Genomic DNA, 22,993 nt, shown 5'->3' with positions numbered 1-22,993 from the left:
AACCATTTCATTGTAGCTCTGGCTGTATGTTTAGGGTCGTTGTCCTACTGGAAGGTGAACCTTTGCAGTCATTTGCAGACTCTAACAGGTTTTCTTCAAAGATTGCCTTGTATTTGGCTCCATCCATCTTCCCATCAACTCTGACCAGCTTCCCTGTCCCTACTGAAGAAAGGAATCCCCACAACATGATGCTGCTACCACCATGTTTCACAGTGGGGATGGTGTGTTCAGGGTGATGTGCAGTGTTAGTTTCCCGCCACACATAGTGTTTTGCTTTTAGGCCAAAAAGTTCAATTTTGGTCTCATCTGACCACCTTCTTCCACATGTTTGCTGTGTCCCCCACATGGCTTCTCACAAATTGCAAACGTCTTATGGCTTTCTATCAACAATGACTTTCTTCTTGCCAGATTTGTGAAGTACAGGACTAATAGTTGTCCTGTGGACAGATTCTCCCACCTGAGTTGTGGATCTCTTCAGCTCCTCCAGAGTTACTTACCATGGCTGCTTTTCTGATTAAAGCTCTCCATGCCCGGCCTGTCAGTTTAGGTGGACAGCCATGTCTTGGTAGGTTTGCAGTTGTGCACATACTCTTTCCATTTTCGGACGATGGATTGAACAGAGCTCCGTGAGATGTTTAAAGCTTGGGAGATTTTTTAAACTTCTTCATAACTTTATCCTTTTTTTTTTTTTTTTTTTTAAAGGTATATTTTTTTTTTATTGTTTACATACAGACAAACAAACAGACAGACACATAAGTGCGTATGTAGCATTAAAGGAGCAAACAGTGCTTACTCAGCAATGAGGTACAGTTACATGGTATCCAGTCAGTGAGTACAGATTGATTGAGGAGTTTCATTGTTACCTTCTAAATTCCAGTATAATGACTAGAAGTCAACTAACATTTTCAGAGAACTCAAGGAGCAGGAGGTATAGTGCAATCCAAACTAACCCATGGATTCCAGATCTTATGAAACTTTTTTGGGCATCCTCTGGCCTCATACGTCAATTTGTATAAAGGTATAGCTCGATTGACTATATTGAGCCAGAAGGCTATAGTAGGTGAGGACTGGGATTTCCAATGCATAGTTATTGTTTTCTTTGCATAAAACAGGATAATTCTTAGGAAGGTTTGTACATTCTTTTTTTTTTTAACAGAAATGTTTTTTTTTTTTTTTAATTAAACAATTCAGCAGTACAGCATTGTCAGCTATAGGCATACATTCCATTTAACATGGATATCTTCAACCGAGTTAAACCACAGTAAAAGAATGTCAATGACAGTGCATATAACAGTCAATCCTGCAGGGGAGCGTTCCGAGTCTGGCTCACGCAAGAAGGACGGCTATCTGGACCCATATTCAGTAGCTTACCCTCAGACCTCACCGGGTGTCGACTTCGTGTCACGGGCAGGAATGGCCACCAAATGCCGGTGACACCCTGTGGGACACTGTAGGCTTATAGCGTGAGTGGAAGGGACACCCAATGTCCAGAGGAAAATACCTCAACCATACACCTCGGATCACCCAACTGCATTCCCTCCCCCACATGCGTCTATCCATGCTGACCACACTTTATCAAATTTACCCGGACATTGCCTGCTCTCGTATGTGAGTTGGTACAAGGGTAATACCGAGTTAACCGCTTTTTTCCAGGATTCAGGGGTGGGCGGGATGGCCGATTCCCAGTGTAACATTATCTCCCTTCTGGCGTAGAACAGTGAGAAGGTAATACACAATTTGGTGTATCGGTCCGCCCCAATCTCCTCCAAATAACTCGACAGAAGCACCAAGGGTTCTGTTGGTACCCTAGTCCCACTCAGGTCACTCAACACTTCTGCTATCCCCTCCAAAAATGTCCGGAGCTTGGGGCAGGACCAGACCATATGCCAAAATGTTCCAACCTCATTTCTACATCTAGGGCAATTGGGATCGAGATGTGGGTATATTTTTGCCATTCTCTGCGGGGTATAGTATGCTCTGTGTATGAATTTAAGTTGGATGAATCTATCCCTGGCCGCTATCATAGATGGAATGAAGTTAGATATACTGTACAGTCTTCCCACTCGTCCTCTCCCAGGGCTGGGATGTCTGTAGAACGTGTACCGGGGTGAGCTCTCCAGGATACGGCAAAGTCACGAACGAGGAAAACAACTCCAACACCAGCTCTTGTCAAAACTGAATTTTACTTAAATGTGGTAAAGAACCCAAATGCCAATTCGGGGAACATACAATAAATTTACAGACACGCAGCCAGAAGGCTGAGACCCTTGTGCTGCACAACGCGGCGCCCTCCATAGGATGCAGGAGAAAGGCAAGTAATTTGCCTACTGGCGGGCACGACTAAACCGCCACACCTTACCTGTTAATACCCTAAGAACAACACAAGAATAACTGTATGGGTGTGCGGTGCGGGCTAGCCTGCGGTGCAGCACAACAGTTTACAAACTTACAAAGCTATACCGTATTCCCCTCCTCCCTTAACTGGTGTCGTATCATGCGTCTGTGTATTCCTCCTGAGCACAACGCCAGTCTGCCTTGAGTTTGTAGAAATTGTGACATGCCACTTTAGGTTATGGAGTCCCGGTAATGAACAGTAGCAACAATTTTGGCCAGACACAAACAGAGACCCTATTAACTACCTACAGGCCTGGTCTCAGTCCCTAGGCGCCAACAAAGTAATGGGGTGCATGCACGATCTTACTGACCCGGGTCTGCTCTGCATCCGCTGGTGACTCTGACACCGGAGACTGGTGACTCCGGAACAAAATGTCTCTCCAACAAGTATGCGGTCCCGCAGTGTATGTTGTTTTATTCCTCAGCTCTCATCCGTGTTCCTGCAAGAAATTCCTCGTTCCTCTAGACAGGATCAGGATCTTGGACACAAGTAGCTTCACTCAGCTGCAGTTCTGGTCACTGAAGTCTGCTCCCACACCTGGATGCTGTAGGATTCTCTGCACACAGTCCTCAGAACCAGCTCCTCTCTCAAAACGGCTGCCTGCTGGGGTCTCTCTCTGTCTCTCTCTCTGTCTCTCTCTCTGTCTCTCTCTCTCTCTCTCTCTCTCTCTCTCTCTCTCTCTCTCTCAAAACAGTGACATCTTGTGGCCAAACAGCAGAATGACAGTTAAAAATGTAATTTTAAACAAACAGTGTACAAACAGTGTTCAGACAATGAGAGCTGCTTCCCATCTTACATGTCCTCCCTCCATTTGTCAATAGTTATAGTTGGTTTGGTGTTGTGTGTCACCGTCACATAGAGTGGAAAGGGGTTTACCCATGATGCTGGAGGTTTCCAGTCGGATTCCAGGGTCAGCACCCCTGTGAATTGGGCCCCCAAAGCATGTCTCAGTTGCCAGTATTTGAATTCCCAGGCGCCGGGCAACGAGTATAGGCGTTGTAGTTCGGGAAAAGGCATGAGCCTGCCGTCTCGTATGATGTGTTTCATGGTGGTGATCCCCCGTGTGACCCACAGAAAGGGGTCAGGGATACCTTCACAAAAAGCTAAAATTGTAAATGCAGCCTGAAAGCGGACCTAGCAGCAGACAAACGGGTTCATGTTTCATCAGGGGTGTTTTCTGAATGCAGTGGGCCTGTCTGCAAGATCATAAGTTGGGCTCCCTGTCAGCCCACAACTCTCCAACATCACATGTGTGTTTTTTTTTAACATGCTCCCATTCAAAAAAAGTCATCCTCTGTATAAAAAAAAAAAGAAAAAAGTGGCACACGCAGAACTCTATACCTAATGTTGGGTGTGCCAGATTGTGCTAACAGTGGTGGTGGTGGGGGGGTTTATAACGCATTGCAATACACTGCCTCACGTAGCGTTAGGACCCATTCACACCGAGTGCGGTGGTACTGTGCGGAGCAGCTATTCCAAAATGCCTTGTCTTCTATCAGGCCAGTCTACGTGCGGCGGTGAGTGCAGAAAAACAAGAGGCATGCAGTACTTTTTTCCAACCCAGCTCGGAGCAACGCACGCCACTGCCTCACACTGTGCTGCGGTCATTATAACTTAATTAAATCTCACTTTTTAACATTTCAATAATAAAAAAAAACATGGGAGAAGGTGGTGGCACATTGGTGCTTTGGGTATGCTCACCGAGGGAGGCTAGGCTTCATCCAGTATAATTTGACTATTGTGATAAGATACTTATTAGCAAAATAATGTGATAATAACACATTTACAGCACAATGATAGCTCTATATACATATATATATATATATATATATATATATATATATATATAGTGGGGACGGAAAGTATTTAGTATTTTTCATTCTTTGCTATAATGCAGCCATTTGCTAAATCATTTAAGTTAATTTTTTTCCTCATTAATGTACACACAGCACCCCATATTGACAGAAAAACACAGAATTGTTGACATTTTTGCAGATTTATTAAAAAAGAAAGACTGAAATATCACATGGTCCTAAGTATTCAGACCCTTTGCTGTGACACTCATATATTTAACTCAGGTGCTGTCCATTTCTTCTGATCATCCTTGAGATGGTTCTACACCTTCATTTGAGTCCAGCTGTGTTTGATTATACTGATTGGACTTGATTAGGAAAGCCACACACCTGTCTATATAAGACCTTACAGCTCACAGTGCATGTCAGAGCAAATGAGAATCATGAGGTCAAAGGAACTGCCTGAAGAGCTCAGAGACAGAATTGTGGCAAGGCACAGATCTGGCCAAGGTTACCAAAAAATTTCTGCTGCACTTAAGGTTCCTAAGAGCACAGTGGCCTCCATAATTCTTAAATGGAAGACGTTTGGGACGACCAGAACCCTTCCTAGAGCTGGCCGTCCGGCCAAACTGAGCTATCGGGGGAGAAGATCCTTGGTGAGAGAGGTAAAGAAGAACCCAAAGATCACTGTGGCTGAGCTCCAGAGATGGAGTCGGGAGATGGGAGAAAGTTGTAGAAAGTCAACCATCACTGTAGCCCTCCACCAGTCGGGGCTTTATGGCAGAGTGGCCCAACGGAAGCCTCTCCTCAGTGCAAGACACATGAAAGCCTGCATGGAGTTTGCTAAAAAACACCTGAAGGACTCCAAGATGCTGAGAAATAAGATTCTTTCGTCTGATGAGACCAAGATAGAACTTTTTGGCCTTAATTATAAGCGGTATGTGTGGAGAAAACCAGGCACTGCTCATCATCTGTCCAATACAGTCCCAACAGTGAAGCATGGTGGTGGCAGCATTATACTGTGGGGGTGTTTTTCAGCTGCAGGGACAGGACGACTGGTTGCAATCGAGGGAAAGATGAATGCGGCCAAGTACAGGGATATCCTGGATGAAAACCTTCTCCAGAGTGCTCAGGACCTCAGACTGTGCCGAAGGTTTACCTTCCAACAAGACAATGACCCTAATCACACTGCTAAAATAACGAAGGAGTGGCTTCACAACAACTCCGTGACTGTTCTTGAATGGCCCAGCCAGAGCCCTGACTTAAACCCAATTGAGCATCTCTGGAGAGACCTAAAATTGGCTGTCCACCAACGTTTACCATCCAACCTGACAGAACTGGAGAGGATCTGCAAGGAGGAATGGCAGAGGATCCCCAAATCCGGGTGTGAAAAATTTGTAGCATCTTTCCCAAAAAGACTCATGGCTGTATTAGATCAAAAGGGGCTTCTACTAAATACTGAGCAAAGGGTCTGAATACTTAGGACCATGTGATATTTCAGTTTTTCTTTTTTAGTAAATCTGCAAAAATGTCAACAATTCTGTGTTTTTCTGTCAATATGGGGTGCTGTGTGTACATTAATGAGGAAAAAAAATGAACTTAAATGATTTTAGCAAATGGCTGCAATATAACAAAGAGTGAAAAATTTAAAGGGGTCTGAATACTTTCTGTCCCCACTGTATATTATCATGCTATGAGGAAGGCTTTAGGCCAAAACGCGTTAGTATCTGTCATGTTGTAACTGCTGCTAAAGCTGGAATAAAACTTTTTGCAAAGAAGACGCTATGGGGGTTGATTTACTAAAACTGAGGAGTGCAAAATCTGGTGCAGCTCTGCATAGAAACCAATCAGCTTTCAGGTTTCATTTTCAAAGTTAAATTGAACAAGCTGAGGTTAGAAGCTGATTGGCTCTCATGCACAGCTGCACCAAATTTTGCACTCTTCAGTTTTAGTATATCAACCCCTTAGTGTGCTGGCTTTTTTTTCAAAATCATTTACTGTTTATAAAGGTCATTTTATTATGATGTGTTATTATTTATTATGATGTAATTTTATTATGATGTATTAATAAATTTTTTTTTTCCCACAAAAAAAGATTTAATATTGGAAGCAATATAATAAGGTATTCAAGAACATACAAGGACCTATCAACACCCATAGTAGCGGAGACATCCCCAGGATGTATTAATAACTTTTTTCATTGTTATGAGATTTGTCTTTGTTTGTGTTTTTTTTTCTGTTTAAATGATGAAGGATGTGGCACCCATATCACCATCCTCTGGCTTTGTAATTATGTTCCAAAAAAACAGAAAAACAAACCACGTGAAGCCCCATGATCGGCGCTTCTGTCATCCTTCCGCACACTAACGCAGCTGCTGGAAAGGGCCTAAAATACAGTTTAAAGGTTTATTTGGTATGCTTTCATGAGCAGGGCCCTCTGATATTTCTTGTATTGCATTTTAATGTAGCTGTATTCTCTCCCTCTATTTTGTAAAGGGCTGCGCAAAATATTGGAGCTATATAAATTCTCTATAATAATAATTTATTTTTATTTTATTTAATATAATAATAAATATTTAAAAATAAAATATAAAGTTTAAGCTACAAAAACAAAACAAAACAAGTACTGTAATGCATTTTTACAAGGCATCACAGCATATGCACAATGTAAATCCACTGATGTGAATGAGCCCTTAGGCTGAGCTTGCAACATTTCCCTTCTGTACCATCTGTATAATGCTGCCATCTAGTGGCATAATCCAATCAGCACACAATATAAGAGCACCTTGTAATGACAGTAAACCAATCATAACAGAAATATAGGAGCTGCAATTGCCTTCTGTATATTCTATTTGCCTGGCTGCCATGCTGGCACAGCTCTTTAAATACTTTTTGAATCACTCACTGACTGGATCAAGTGTTCCAATTAGATTTATTGATCATTGGATCACAATGACAGCCAGGCAACTAAACTTTTTGGGAAGGAGAGGCCAGAAAACTTTTTGCAAAGAAGACGCTATGGGGCTCTGTATTTCTCTCAGTAAAGGTTCTGTTTAACATGTGAACATAATGTATGTAATGAATGTGAACATTAGTTATCACTGATATGAAAAAGTTCATAATTTTTACAATTCTTAGTTAAAAGGTTATACATAAAGTTTAATTTAGGGGGCAGCCTCATTGACCCTTTCGTTGCTAGAGCAATTTTTGCATTTTTTTTTTTTTTAGGCCTAAGGTTTAGTTAAAACCCCCAAACATTATAGATTTTCTGAAAGCACCTGGAGAATAAAATGGTGGTACTATGTCAACTGATATTAGCACAATAGTTCATGAAATGCAAAATTGATATATAGGTACGAGGGGGTGGCGTGGGACGATGGTGAAAAGAGTGGTCACCGTTTGCTCACTGTTATCTGTCATAGCTGTTTTGCAGGAGCTGAAGCCCAAAGCATAGATGCTCATCAAAGCACAAATCCTGCCAACATTCTGTGTCACCGCGGTGCCATGTATCCCGTCCATCTGTACGGAGGCTCTCGCTTTCTCGTGACCCGCATGAACTGGGTGCCCAGGCGTCTACCTCTGCCCAGACACAAGCACAACATCCCACACAGGGTCTATGCTGGGCCTGCAAAACTCCCAGCCTTGTCTGGAAAGCTTATCTGCAAAAGTTGCCTTGGAGAGGTGGCAGCTGATAAGGAGGAGGATGCAAGGAGATTTAAAGACTATATATAAAGGCAATACAAGAGAGCCTCCAGGGCATGGCGTTTCCAACAAGACACTCTTCCAATAGGCCTAAACATCTCACACTTCACCTGAAGAGAGCGTATCTGTCAGGTCAACTGGGACCAGGTGACAGATGCACTCTGTAGGAGTCGGAGGTGCACCGCTAAGGTAGTGGACCCTAGGACTGACTGCTGCGGATTGAACCCTGGAAGGTCAGGAAGCAGGTCTACAGGATAACTAACATGGATCCCAGTGGGATCTAGAGCATAGATTCCCCAGGGCGTGGAGTCTAAGAGCCAGCGGGTGTTCACCAGAGCCTCTAGTGGTGAGGATGGACTGCGCTGCAGTCTGGCTCCAGGTCGCAGCCCCCAGGGTCTCACAGCTCACGCTCACCGTAGACTACAGGAAAAGAGGAAGGAGGCAGCTGGCTGGAACGACAGGGAAGGGGTAAGCCAAAGGTCAGGGCGACTGGCAGACAAGGATAAACATAACACACCAAAGGTCAGGGTAACAAGCAGACAGGGAGAGTCGAGAACAGGCCAAAGTCGGTAACAGGAATCAGATGTAGGAAACACAGCAAGTACACATGGAGGCTAACACACAATGGTTGATCAGCACTGCTGGTTTGCAGTGCACAGGTTAATATAGGGTTCCCTGATAGGGCCTGGGGTGGGGCCATGCTTAGAGGAGAGGTTATAAAACCAGTCAGGTGAGAGGCAGCTGGTCTTTAGAGATGAACACATGGAGACAGGTAAGCTGACAGAGAAAACTCTATTGCATAACCATGACAGTATCACAGTTATCCTTGGTTCCAGAGGATGCTGGACCTGGGACCTTTGATTATGATCTGGTAGGCCCCTTTGTGGAAGCAATTAAGGAAGCCCTGGATTGGGAGCCAGAGTCAGTCCCGCCACAAAAGATCCGCAGGTTTTTTCCTAACCTGAAAAAGGAGGAGGGACTAACCTTCCCAGTCTTTTTGGAGATTAAAGAGTTAATCGAGGATGAGTGTGAGAAACTGGATAAAAGACTGAATTGGCAAAACAGACTCTCAAAGCTGTACCCCATGCCTACTTCAGAGGCTAGCTTTTGGGAGACCCCACCGATTGTTGAAGCAGCTTTACAGCGTTTGGCCCGACATGTGTCCTTACCACTGGAGAACTCAGTTACCTTCAGGGATCCGATGGATCACTGGGTGGACGCAGATATTAAAATAATCTATTCCATGGCTGGGTCGGCCCTTCATCCAGCCATTGCCCTGATGGCCTTGTCAAGGGCCTTGAAGACATGGCTTGCCAATGTTAAGACTGCTTTAAACTCAGGGGTAGACCCCTCAAAGATTGTTACAGCATTGGAGGAGCCAAACATTTTAGCGGATTTCCTTGCAGAGGCACCAATAGATTTAGTAAAGCTGTTACCCAAATCCATGGCCAGTGCAGTTACAGCAAGGAGGGCCCTGTGGCTCCATCCTTGGACGGCAGACGGAACTTCCAAACAGGCCTTATGCAGCATACCATACAGTGGCAAACTTCTGTTTGGAAAGACCTTGGATGATGCAATCAAAAGAGTCATGAGGGGTAAATCAGCTTTTCTCCCTCAGCTTGGCAGAAAGAAACCACTTGGATGACCCAGTCAGTCAACCTACAGACACTTTCCGAAGGCAAAAGCATACAGGCTAGGATGGGATAGACCTCAATGGAGAGGGACTCAAAGTTCCCTTCTCCGGGGCAGCACAGGCAGCCAAGACAAGTGAAAAGTCCTTTTGAGGGTGCGCCCGCCCAGGCTTGTCTGGTAGGAGCAAGACTAACCTCCTATTGGAGGGTCTGGGTGGTGAAGGTTACAGACCGATGGGTTCTGAACACTATAAAAAATGGGTACTCTATAGAATTCATACACCACCCTCCAAATTCCTTTGTGAGAAGTCAGTGGCCGGAGTGTCCTGACAAGAGACAGTACTTGCAGACCTATATAGACAAACTCTTGTCCAAAGAAGCCATCAAGCATGTACTGGCGGAAGAGAGAGGGAAAGGTTTCTACTCTCCAATCTTCCTGGTGCCAAAATCTTCAGGGACCTTGAGGCATGTGTTGGACTTAGGAAGACTGAGCAATTACATCCTCAACAGGTGTTTCAAAATGGAGTCCCTTCAGACCATAATGAAGGTGGTCCAGGAGAATGACTGGCTCATTTTAGTGGACCTTTTAGATGCCTACCTGGATGTCCCTATAAGGAAGCAACATCAGAGGTTTTTGAGGTTCGCAGTATGCGACCATCATTATCCATTCACATGTCTCCCTTTCGGCATCTGTACCACACCAAGGGTATTCTCGAAGATTCTCCTCTCTATCATTTTGCCTGGAAAGAATAAAGATATATACTGTACTTACTTAGACTATATCATCATTCTGGGAATGGGTGTATCTCCCAGACAGGAAGATTTGTCAACTGCGTCAGTGAACCCTAAGCACAATGATCGGAATGTTTATCGCCACAATTCCGGTAGTCCTATGGGCCAGGTGGCACATGAGGGCATTCCAGGTGGCCTTCTTGAGCCAATGGGATGGGTAATCCAAGAACCAGAAGATATACATCCCAGTAGGGAGTACATCGAGATCTAGGTTGGTGGACCGTGCCAAAGAACCTATCCCAGGGGGTACCCCGCAATCCAGGGAACTGGACTATTGTCACCTTGAATGCCAGCCTCCGGGGTTGGGGGGCCCATTGTCAGGCAAAACAAATCCAAGATCGTTGCAACCCATTACACAGACAATCAAACTATTTGGAACTCAAGACATCCTTTCTTGCTCTACAAGCTTTTCAGGAAGATCTTTGGGGAGCACGGGTCAAAATGCTACTAGACAACAAGACCGCATTAGTCTACCTTGCCCACCAGGGGGGGACAAGGAGTCTAATGCCCTTTCACCTCTCTGCAGACATCTTTGCTTGGGCAGAGGAGCATCTTCAGGTTCTGACAGCAGCATATCTTCCAGGAAGCCAGAATCAACAGGCAGATTAGCTGAGCAGACATTTCCACAGTGGTCACTCCAACCGAAGTACCCCCTGACAGTTTTCAGGAATTGGGGCACGCCGACTTGATGGCGACCCTGCAAAATGCTTAGCTTCCCCTGTTTGTGACGAGATACAGTTCTACACAGGGGCACTAGCACAGGATGCCTTTTCGAACCGCTGGGCTTTTCTGATGGTGTACATCTTTCCACCAGTTACTAATGAATGTTCTATTGAAAATTAAAGCAGAGAAGGTCCACACGGTGTTGGTGGATCTCCAATGGCCAGAGGAGGCCTTGGTTTCCTTTGATCATGCAGATGTTGTCGGCCCCGCTAATCCTGTTTCCAGCCAAGAGGGACCTTTTGACCCAGAACCAGTAGCAACACTCCAACCCGGCAAAACTAAGACTAGCGGTATGGTTGCTGAATCAGCCCGATTAAGGGCTCAGGGACTTTCCTCGCAGGTGGTACAGACATTAATGAAGGCCAAAAAGACCTCATCTCTCACCGGCATAGGTGGGCTGAAGATCCTCTATATAGGTGTTTTCTGCAGGTGGCAATTCGCATTAAACCACCAAAGAAGTGCCTTATACCTTCCTGAGATCTCAGATTGGTCTTCAGGTCACTCACAAAACCTCCATTTATACCTTGTTCCTTATGGTTCCTGACCTTAAAATTTGTACTTTTGGTTGCCATAGTCTCGGCAAGAAGGGTTTCAGAATTGACAGCTCTGTCCTGCTAAGAGCCTTACTGTGTGATCCTTCCATAAAAAGCTATTCTCCGCCCTGCTCCAAGTCTAAGGTCCAAGGTCGCATCTAGCTTCCATGAAAATTGGGAGACAATCCTCCCAAGCTTTACTCAAGTACCTTCCACTTCACAAACAGAGGATTTCAGCACACTGGCAGGGATGCTCGCTCTCTCCCCTTCTATTTTATTTTGCTATGGAGCCTCCTGCAGCTGCTATCCTCCAACATCCTGAAATTTCTGGCTTTTCTAAAGCAGGTTCACAATACAAACTCAGCACATACGAATAAAGTGGCAATGAGGGTCAGTTTATGTGGCCATAGTTATGTGTGTGGAAATAGAGGCCCATTTAGAATTAGCTATAACCTGCTTGCTGATTAGTAAGACAGATAAAGAAAGCGCAAGGAGCAAAACTGCAGAGAAACGGAAACTTTGCAAGGGTTTAAAGTATATCCTTTGCTGAATTGCCTTGTATCCAAAAAGTTCAAAAGGTTGACTGTTCAAAAGGTTAATGCAATGTATAACGGAAATATACCGCCTGTTCGCTTGTGACGCAATATATTGAAATTATATGTACACTGTGTAAACTTTTTTGGGACACTTGACTTTTGGGACGCGAGTCCGTCAGGTGCCACAGCTCTGGCCAGAGTGGAATAAATCCTGGTATCCCTTAAAAGAGTCTGTGTCTGACAAAGTCATTTGCTGATATTTCTACCTTCTACATCACGCAGACGACGCGCTTTTATTCATTACTAACCCTACAATCTCCCTTCCCATTTTATTACAGAAACTACAGAAATTCTGAGTTTTATCTGGCCTCACCAATAACCTCACAAAATCAATAAGGATGACCATTAAGATACCAGAAACTCAGCGCATGCGCGGCAGCTTCCAAGATGGCCACCAGCATCTGAAGCTCCGCTCCACCCTGGCTTTCTCCGTTCCTCGTGAGCAGACAGAGCGCTCACCCGATCTAATAACCGGCATCACTGGGTAGGGGAAACCCCCGGGAAACCTCCTATGTCCTCGGGCAACGCCAGATAGAAGCTCACAGGCCAGATGACGGCCGCGAGCAGCCCGATCAGTTATGCCAAGATGGCCACCGCTCATCTGAGCCGCAGCATGGCTGATTCTGCAGAGGACTCCATAGCTGATCAGGATCATCTCTCCCCACATTCTCCAGGTACTGTGCACGGCCCACAGCCCCAGGACCATTCACCAGCCTCCACCGAATCCCTCCTTTTAAGCCTGCAAACCGGCATACCATCCACCACCATGATGGATCCACATACAGGCCTGCTGTTGTCGGTCAGTGAAGCTCACGAGGCTATTCCCACCCCCACTGATATCCCCTCCATGATTTAAGCATTTGCTCATATGCTTTCAAAAAGCCTGGCTCAGAACGCAGCTCAAATCACATCCTCCATTCATGCTGACATGCAGCAGTTTGGTCTCAGATTGGACTATATTGAGAAAAAAGCTGACCAAGCTGGGGCCCGCATCAACCAGAATACAAGAATTGCAGGATCAACTCGAGACGGCCTTTGCGAAGATTGACGATCTCGAGAACAGATCAAGACAGTACAACTTTAGGGTACGGGGGCTCCCGGAATCTGAGAAAGAGGTACAGTCTGCAATCAAAGACCTTATCAAAGATCTCATCCCGAGAATCACCGAATATCGACTGGAGCTGGACAGGGCCCACAGAGCTCTACAACCCCCACGCAAAGATGGCCTCCCAAGGGATGTAATTGTTAAGCCTCATTTTTATGCCGTAAAGGAGGAAGAAATGCAGAAAGCCAGAAAGCCAGAAATTTGAATGACTTATCTTTACATGGACATAAAATACAGATTTTTGCGGACCTGTCCCCTTACACGGTTCAAAAGAGGAGAGCCCTTAAACCATTACTACTGCTTCTGCAAGAGAAAGATATCCCTTACAGGTGGTCGTTTCCTCTGAGACTAAATTTTACATATAATTTTACATATAGAAGTAGAAGTTGCAGCTTCTCCACCTTCGCAGAGGGCGAGCATCTACTTCTGCAATTAGGTCTAATCCCTCAGAACCCTTCCTCGTCTCATACAAGCAAAGGGACTCCTTCTTCCACCAAGAGACCACCTCCGGCAAGTCCTCTTCAACCCTCCTGGCTGAAACAAAGCTCCAAGAGAACGAAGGAAAATCTCCCCACGTGACTCTTAACATATTGATAGTGGCTCGGGACTCAACCCTGGACGGTCGGTGTCTATCCCTGACCTTTGGGGATTTTGTTGAAGATGTACCCCTGTTTTTCCTGGTGTACTCCGGGGGCTCTTTTATTTTTTGTTTTGGTTCGTTTTCCCCCCATGTGGACTTTTAGTTTGCTCAAGATTGCCTGGTGGAGGTAAACCCTCCTGGCCTGTCTCCCTGGACCTGGGAGAAGTGGGTTTTTTTGCACTCTGGTCACCGACCTAGGTTACACAAGGGCATCAGGCCCCTAGCCAGGCATCACCCGGGATTGGGAAAGCTCCCCCCCACCCCCCGGGCTTCGCTGTTTTCATACTACCGGGATGCTAAAAGGGAGAGGTGGATTCCTTACCCCCTGCTGGTGCCTAGTTTCTTTCGTTTTTTCTTTTTTTTTGTCTGTTTTTGTTTTTATCCGCCGGGGCTCCTGGGGCATTTTGTTTGGCCCAGGGGCATCGGAGGAGGGGGCTCCCTGGGTAGATATACCCACCATCGAGCCCAGATGGGCTCAGGATGGCCTAGGTTCCCGTCACGTAGGAGGGGGGACCTGGGTAGTCCTGATTTACAGTATTTAATTGTATGCTTGTTTTCACTCATAAGTTTTTCAAAGTTAACTACATTTTGTGAACGCTCTGTCATATGTGCATGATGGACTCATTTGATGTCTTCAGTCAGCATGTTTAAGGAACTGGGGCTGTGGTGGATCCAGTGCACTGATCCCAGATCGCAGGAGTACTTCCGGTTCCCTTGGGATTTATGTGGCATCCCTGTTTCAGGGCTGCTCCGGTCCAACTGGATGCAAGGGAAGGAACGACCTATCCTTCCTTCCCTTAGGGTCGGTTGGGGTCAGGGACTCCAACTTATTTTTGCTCAATCTACTGTGATGTTTTTGATTATTTTGTGGATTTTTTTCAAATGCTCACCATTTTTCTATCTTTTCCTCCTCCTTTTAATCTCTTTTTCCCCTCCCCCTCCTTCTACTCTTATATGCTCTGGTGTAGGTTCTTCCGGACTCAAAGGGGGTGTCTGGTTCCGCTTCCCAGGTCGGAGTACTCAACATGTCATATATGCTGAACCTCGCATCACTCTTCATTCCCCAGGAGACGGTAAGTCTCAAATCAAACAGATAGTTCTCTCCCCTCTGGACTATGGCTAACGCCTCAGATTAACGCCATCCCCTTAGAATTTTTTCTCACAACACTCAAGGCCTCAATTCTCCAGTCAAACATAGAAAGGTATTCCAGTCTTATCAATCCATGCACGCTGACGTCCTGCTGCTACAAGAGACACATTTCCCGGTTAGCTATAAACCCTCATTTATACATTAACATTACCCACAATTCTTCTTGGCTTCAACAGAAAACAAAACAAGGGGAGTAGCAATCTGTTTTGCCAAACACTTAAATGTTTCTCAACCGGAGATGGTAGTTGACCCTCAGGGTCGCTTCCTGCTAGTTTCTGGCCACATAGACGTCAAACTTTATACCTTTTTTCCTATTACGCACCCAATAAGGGTCAAAGACAGTTCTTTGAATCAATGTTTAAAAAACTTCATATTCACCTAAAAGATACTGTGTTTATAGGAGGTGACTCGAATATCGCCTTCGACACTGGACTAGACAGGAAAATCTAGGCCAAAACGCCCATCCAAACAAAGTGCTAAGATTGCAGCTCTCCTGTACGAAGAAGGACTGATTGATATATGGAGGGAAGCGAACCCACACAAAAAAGATTACACTCATTTTTCCACCCCCCACAACTCATATGCCAGGATAGACCACATCTTCTCACACTCTCGCACTATCCCACTTATCCTACACTCAAAGATCATTGATTCCCCTCTGTCAGACCATGCAATAGTCTCGGTGGTATGCCAGAAAGTAGGTCCCACAAAGGGCCCTCCTCGATGGAGATTTACAGGAGTCACTCCTCAGTGATCCGATACACTGCTCGGATATAGAAGCGGTCATTAAGGACTATTTTCGTAACAACCAGTCGGCAGATGTTTCCCCCTTAATCGTATGGGCAGCACACAAAGCGGTACTTCGGGGATATATCATTAGCTTGTCTTCCCAACTCAAGGCAGCTCATAAAGCTGAAGTCCTCAAACTAACGGCCGTCTACCGTTCCGCGGCGAGGGCGCACAAGAGTCTCCTCACCGCCGAGTACTTGTACACACTTGACAAGTCCCGTACTCTCCTTAACCTAGCGCTGACCTCAGCTGCCGAAAAACATCTAAGATGGACGGGGGCTAAATTTTATCACCAAACTGATCGGATAGGCTCTAGATTAGCGACCAAACTTACCCCTAAACCACGCTCTTTAGCTTTCCCCAAAATTAAAACGCCCTCAGGAGACCTAACCCAAAACCCAACAAAGATTATGGAGGCTTTTTCTCAATTTTACTCTAATCTGTATAGACTCATTGACCCTCCCTCACAACCGCAACGTGACGGCTTCTTAGACAACATTCCTCTACCTACATTGTCTAAAGAGCATAGAGAGCTCTTGGAAGACTCTTTTTCCGCGGAGGAAGTGATCGACACGATCCGCTACTTAAAGACAGGATCAGCCCCGGGACCGGATGGTTTTTCTATGGGATATTACAAAAAGTTTGCCCCATCCTTGGCCCCACATCTAACTAAATTTTTCAATTCCCTCAGAGATGGAGCCCCCCTGGGACCTGATCTTAATTCCGCGTTTATAACGGTAATCCCTAAGCCTGGAAAAAGACTCTAGTGAACTAGTTAACTATAGGCCTATCTCGCTTATTAATAACGATATTAAAATATTCACGAAGATTTTAGCGAATAGGGTAGCGAGCTTTATGTCAACATACATTCATAAGGATCAGGTGGGCTTCATCCCGGGAAGACAGGGACCGGACCAAATTCGTAGAACAATAGACGTTATCTCCCTGCTCAAGTCTGGGTGGGACGGTGGTCCACATCAGAAGGGATTCCTCCTTTCAATCGATCTACATAAAGCATTTGACTGTTCACTGGGCCTACATGACTGACTTACTTCAAAGATGGGGGTTTGGCCCCTACTTCCTGAACACATTTAAGTCCCTTTACTCTACCCCCTCGGCACAGGTTCGGCTCTTAGGTAGGTACTCAGAGCAGTTCCCAATTGGTAGGGGGACTAGGCAGGGCTGCCCACTCTCCCCTCTCCTGTTTGCGAAAGCCATCAAGACTTTGGCGGTGGCAATCAGAGCCAATCCAGATGTTAAGGGGGTGCGGTGTGGAGATTAAGAGCATAAATGTGCGCTTTATGCGGACGACCTCCTCCTTTATATCACATCCCCCATCACTTCCACCCCTATGATATATAAAATCCTCCAGAACTTTAGCACAGTATCTGGCCTAAGGGTCAATTTATCTAAATCGATAGCCTTAAACATTTCGGTTCCGCAAGATCTAATCACACAACTTTCCACCAACTTTGAATTCTCATGGGCACAAACAGAGATACCCTATTTAGGTATTAAAATTACACCAGATATACTTAGCCTCTACAGTGCGAATTATCCCCCTATGTTTTGAAAGTGCAGAGGGGATCTGGAGAGATGGGCTAGATGTGGTCTGTCCTGGCTGGGTAGGATTCATGCGGTAAAAATGACTCGCCTCCCGCGCTTCCTATACCTGTTTCTCTCCCTCCCTATCCCGATTAAGAAAAAAGTTCTTCTCAAATTTCAATCGGAGATTCTTCGCTTTGTTTGGGGACATAAAGGATATAGATGTCCATCTAGCATTCTTTATCCTCTGAAAAGTCATGGTGGGCTTGGTTTGCCGGATCTTTGGGGATATTTTCAGGCCGCCCAATTATCTCAAATCTCAGTGGTCTTCACGAAAGGTCCAAAACCAAGCTGGCTTTCAATGGAACGACAGGCCACCCTGTTAAACACTATAGATTACCTTCTCTGGTGCGATCCAAAGGTGAGGCCGGCCATCTTGTCACCCACCCTCTCACATTCTATAGCTCTCAGCACAGGTCTTTTCAAGCAACATAACCTGATCTCCCCTCTGAGACCGCTTGCACATCTTTTTCACAATGCAGATTTTCCACCAGGGATGGTCATTAAGGCGTTCAAATGGTGGACGGATAAAGGCCTCTATAGAATAGGACACTTTCTTTCCCATAAGGGCCCGATTATACTGTCCCACTGTAGAAATGACTTAGACATGCCAGAGTTGGAGGTATTCAGATTCTCCCAAATTTCCCACTACCTACACTCAATTTGGTTACGTAAACATGAAAGCCCCTCCTTGACTCCCTATGAACATTGGTGCTCCAACACAGAAGTCCAGAGGGGAGGAATATCCCTGATCTATTTAGCACTGAAATCTCATTCGGACAAACCTGCTTATGCTCGGGCCTGGGAGGAGGACACAGACAGCACCCGGACTACACAGGAATGGTCTAACGGGTTTCTCAGATCATTTACAGGTATATTAAACATTTCCCTGATAGAAGCTAGTGTCAAAATCTTAACACGTTGGTATTGTGTTCCAGCTCGCCTTTCAGTCATTTTCCCAGGGACCTCCCCTCTTTGCTTTAGGGGTTGCGAGCTCCAGGGCTCGATGATACATACTTGGTGGTCTTGTCCGCGAATTAGATCATTTTGGCAGAAAGTGTTCCGCACAATTAGTACCATTTCGCAGACAGAAATTACCCCAGACCCCAACATTGCTCTGCTTAATGGGAGGATTAAGGATCTCCCTAAATTTACACAGAAGATGATATTCTTCATCCTCTTAGGGGCTAAAGTAACCATCGCAAAAGCATGGAAGAAACCTAGAGTTTCGTTTCTCGGCTTTAAGAGGAAGGTCTCTTGGATTATGGTGCAGGAACAAATTGTAGCTAAACTAAATGACAAAAGCAGTAATTTCTTAGCTATATGGGAGCCATGGGCCAGATACTGCGGCATCCCTCTGTTCCCAGGTATGCCGAAGGAACCTGAGTCTGGAGGGTCCTCACAGTGATACCGCCCTTCCCCTTCTCCTTCTCTTATCCTTTTCACACCTTTCTCTCTTTCTCTGAAAGAGACTCTCTTGTCTCCTATGTAGAATTATATTAATCTGTTCTTAACATGTTTTCCGTTTCAACAAGAAGAGCTCTAATGGGTAGTCAATTCACTGTTGTTGTCTGAAGTCAGGTTCGGAATAGGCTACTTCAACTAACTTCAGATTCCGCCTACCAGACCCTCGGATGGGGGGTCCCGGAGTTCATTAGAGGGGAGACTTGAGAGGCTTCAGGTACACAACGGGAGGATGTGGCAACGGGACAGACAGGCTCCTCCACAGTGAGATCCCATAGGGGTGGAGAGCCTTTAGTCAGATTGTTTTGTCAGGTATCCATCATCTCGGATACTGGGTTCCTAGTCTCCCGTACTATCTGAGCCTTACGCAGCCTCTCAAGCCTACCCCTAGAGTATCTCAGTAGATTGTCTTATAGATTCTATTTGACCTCAAGCTTGTACGCTTTTTTTTGTGTCATTCTATTTGCAGTTAATGCATAAGAAATGTTACAGTCTTTCTTATCAACTGTGTCTGTTTACTTTTTCAATAAAATAAAAAGTTTAAATGAAAAAAAAAAAAAAAAGATACCAGAAACTCAATTCCAAACACTTAAAAACTCCTTTCTCTTACAATGGTCTCAAACCTCCGTATCATATTTAGGAATTCATCTCACACACAACCTACACACATTATTTTTTTAAAACTATCCCCCCATGATGACCAAGCTCAGACAAACTCTTAAAATATGGAAATCATACCACATTTCATTTCTAGGCAGAGTGACATCAGCAAAGACAATCTTACCAAAATTACTATACCTTTTTAGAGTTTTTCCTATCAAAATTACAAACAATCCTTTTGTCCTTACCTTTCAACGTGACTTAAATAACTTTATATGGGCTGATTCCCCTCCTAGATTTTCTAAAAATGTACTATACTCCTCCACCTCCAGTGATGGCTTAGGAAACTATGGCACTAGTATCTAGCCTACAGGCTTACACATTTGGCACAGTGGAACATAGGCAACTCAAGTCTGACTCAATTTGCACCTATTTTATACAAGGCCTACTGTGGTCCAAAGGAGTATCTCTCTCCAACTTACAACCTTTAAACTCCTTTGTGGCACATTCATTTCACCTATGGAAAAACTATAAAACGAAATTCTCTTTACCGTCCCAGGCCCCACCACAAGCAACCTTTCTGCGAGACCCGGGCCTTTATAAAGGGCCTCACTAATTATGCCTGGTGGACAAACTGGGACGTCCTCACTTTGCACAAACTGGTGGAAAACTCTTGAGTTTTTTTCTTTTCAAATGGTTAGTATAAAAACTGCGCTCAGAGACGTAGGCTGGATTCACACCTATGCATTTTTAGTGCTTTTTGCATTTTGCAGATTTGCACTACAGAACGTGTTGCATAGGAAACCATGTTAAATGGACTGTAGTGCAAATCTGCAAAATGCAAAAAGCACTAAAACTGCATAGGTGTGAATCCAGCCTAAAAGGTAGCTGCTGGCACTTCACTAGACCATATAGTATAGAAAAACATAAAATAAACAATAGTGCTGCGCTTAAAGTGATATGTGCAAAAAGCAATATAAGACCTTATATTAAAATGAATTCTCGATAAACAATTTAAACAATTTGTACAGTGAAATTCATCAAGACATACAATAGGGCTGATTTACGAAATGTTTGCGCCATGAGTTGAGGCGCACGCCGAGGCACAACGCACGTTTTGGTATTTACGAAACGTTTGCGCCGGTAACACGGCGCTATTCCCCAATGAGTAATCTCGGCACACGGGAGAGTGCGATCAGTGCGCCACTATGGACATGGCGCACGGCATGTTCAATTCAATATTAAAAGAAGCTGGAAGTGCCAATATTATGGGGTGATGTGAGGAAGTATAGTAATAACTGCCCAAGTAACAAATATGGCCAAAATGAGAAAGTAACTTTTTCAGAACAAGCCTGCTGGGCCCACAAGTACGTTTAGAACTGTGTGAGATCAATTTATGCACTGCGCATGCGCAAGCGGCACTTGCGCTCGTTCAAATGCGTTGATTCACTGCGCGGCCAAAATATTAGTAAATGTCAAGTAACGTAAATGAATTTGCGTGGGTTGAACGGGCGCAACTCCAAACTTGATTTTTTTTTTTTAACGCTGGTTCACTTTTATGGAGATTTGCACACAGGTCATGTTAGCGTATTACGTTGCCAACATGTGACATGCACCTTGTTAAAATTATGTAAAAAGACTCTCTACTCTAGCTCCTCCTAAAAGGGCATTTAACCTTCCCCCTCTAATGCATATGGTTTCTTTGGGCTAGCTTTTGCTTTTAAAGGGGAACTCCACACTCCACTCCATTCTCAAAAGGCAGCAAGTTGCCTTCACAAATCCAAACCACATACTTTTTTTAGTGCATACAACAGGGCCAGGTAGGAAAGGGGCAAGAAGAGCGATCGTCCAACCCCCTCCTGAACCATACAAGGCCACATGCACCTAACATAGCTGGCTGCCTTTGGGGTATGTTGGGCTCAGCCCAATACCAACCCCAAAGCACCTTGTACCCACTAGTTTAAAGGGGGTTTTCCACATTCCGTAAAGCCCCCGGTCTGCAGCCCCCCACAACCCCAGCCTAGGGTTGTGTGGAAGAGGCCCATGTCCCCCTGAATATGGGAACAAGGTGGTTGACTTTTGGGGTGCACAAGGCCCTCCTGCCCCCAAGCATACACCCCCCCGGCTTACTGTGTTTGGCTAGGGGTTTGTTAGCGTGTGGGAGGGGGTGTTTTTTTCACGTGGGGGTTCTCATTTTAAGCCTTTCCACACCCAAATGGCCTTGTATGTATGGGGGGGGGGGGGAGGCTATTTTTTGTTCTGTGTTAAAATCTTGCAGCTGCAATGTAGATTTGTAATTTTTCTCTAAAGCCATACATCTTTGAAGTAGCATTTTGGATACATGCTACAGATGCACCACTTTACAGACAGAGTACCCCCCCCAAGTTACTAGCTTTAGGCCCCATACACACTATTAGATTTTCTGCAGATTTTTGTCTTCAGATTTACCAAAACCATATAATATGAGGTCAAACCTTAAGCGTTTCACTTTGTATGCAATCAGGCAGGCCCTTGCACTACATGGTTTTGGTAAATCTGAAGACAAAAATCTGCAGAAAATCTAATAGTGTGTATGGGGCCTTAGGGCCAGTTCACTCCATAGAAACGCAGTCCAGATGCGTTCCAGATGCTTTTCTGCATGCACATTTTTGATGCGTTCCAGTGCGTTTGTGAAGTGTTTTTGTTGCGTTTTACAGTGGTCCAATGCGGGAAAAATGCAGCATGTTCTACTTTATTTTCTGAAACTGCAAGCACTGGTGTGAACTACGCCATTGAAAAACATATAACCTACTTTCCATGTGTTTTTGATGCATAAAAAAAAAACGCACTGGACTGCATGTGGTGTGAACTGACCCTTAACCAATTTGGCATATTTAAAGGCACTTCTCCTTGTTTTTCTTTTTGGGGTTGTCCAAATTGGTGACATTGATATATGTCCCTTAGGGTGGGACCTGGGCTCCCATACCCTTTTTAAGGCCAATAGCTAGAAGATAAGCCAGCCAGATGGGGACTAGCAAAATTAACAAGTCAGTTCCCATAGACTGCAATGGTATTTGTTGTATAACTTTTGCCCATGTTAGGCTCTTTGTTTGCCCCCCTGGACCGGGGGGGTGTTTGTCCCATCGGTAATTTTGTAGCATGCTGGATGATGTGCTTAATTTTGGACAGGGGGTGGCTTATTTTGTGCTAGCTGCATTTGGGTTGGTCTGGGCATGCTCAGGGACTTTGTTTTATTTGGGGGCTTTTCGTGTGTGAACAGCACTTGGATGTTTCTGGGCATGCTCAGAGAGTGTGTATTTTGGGTGAGTAATTTAAGGACATCCTTAGCAGGTGTACCCACTTTGAAGTTCAGTCTCTACATTGGGTGAACTTGCATTTTGTGTGTTTCATGGACTGTGCGTGTGTTTTCAATTGCCTCATTAGCATACAAACCTATGTTATATAAAGCAGCTAGCATTCTTTACCTTGCCCAGAA

Source organism: Aquarana catesbeiana, linkage group LG02 (assembly GCF_042186555.1).
Source record: "Aquarana catesbeiana isolate 2022-GZ linkage group LG02, ASM4218655v1, whole genome shotgun sequence".
Lineage (NCBI taxonomy): Eukaryota > Metazoa > Chordata > Amphibia > Anura > Ranidae > Aquarana > Aquarana catesbeiana.
This window is presented reverse-complemented; position numbering follows the sequence as displayed.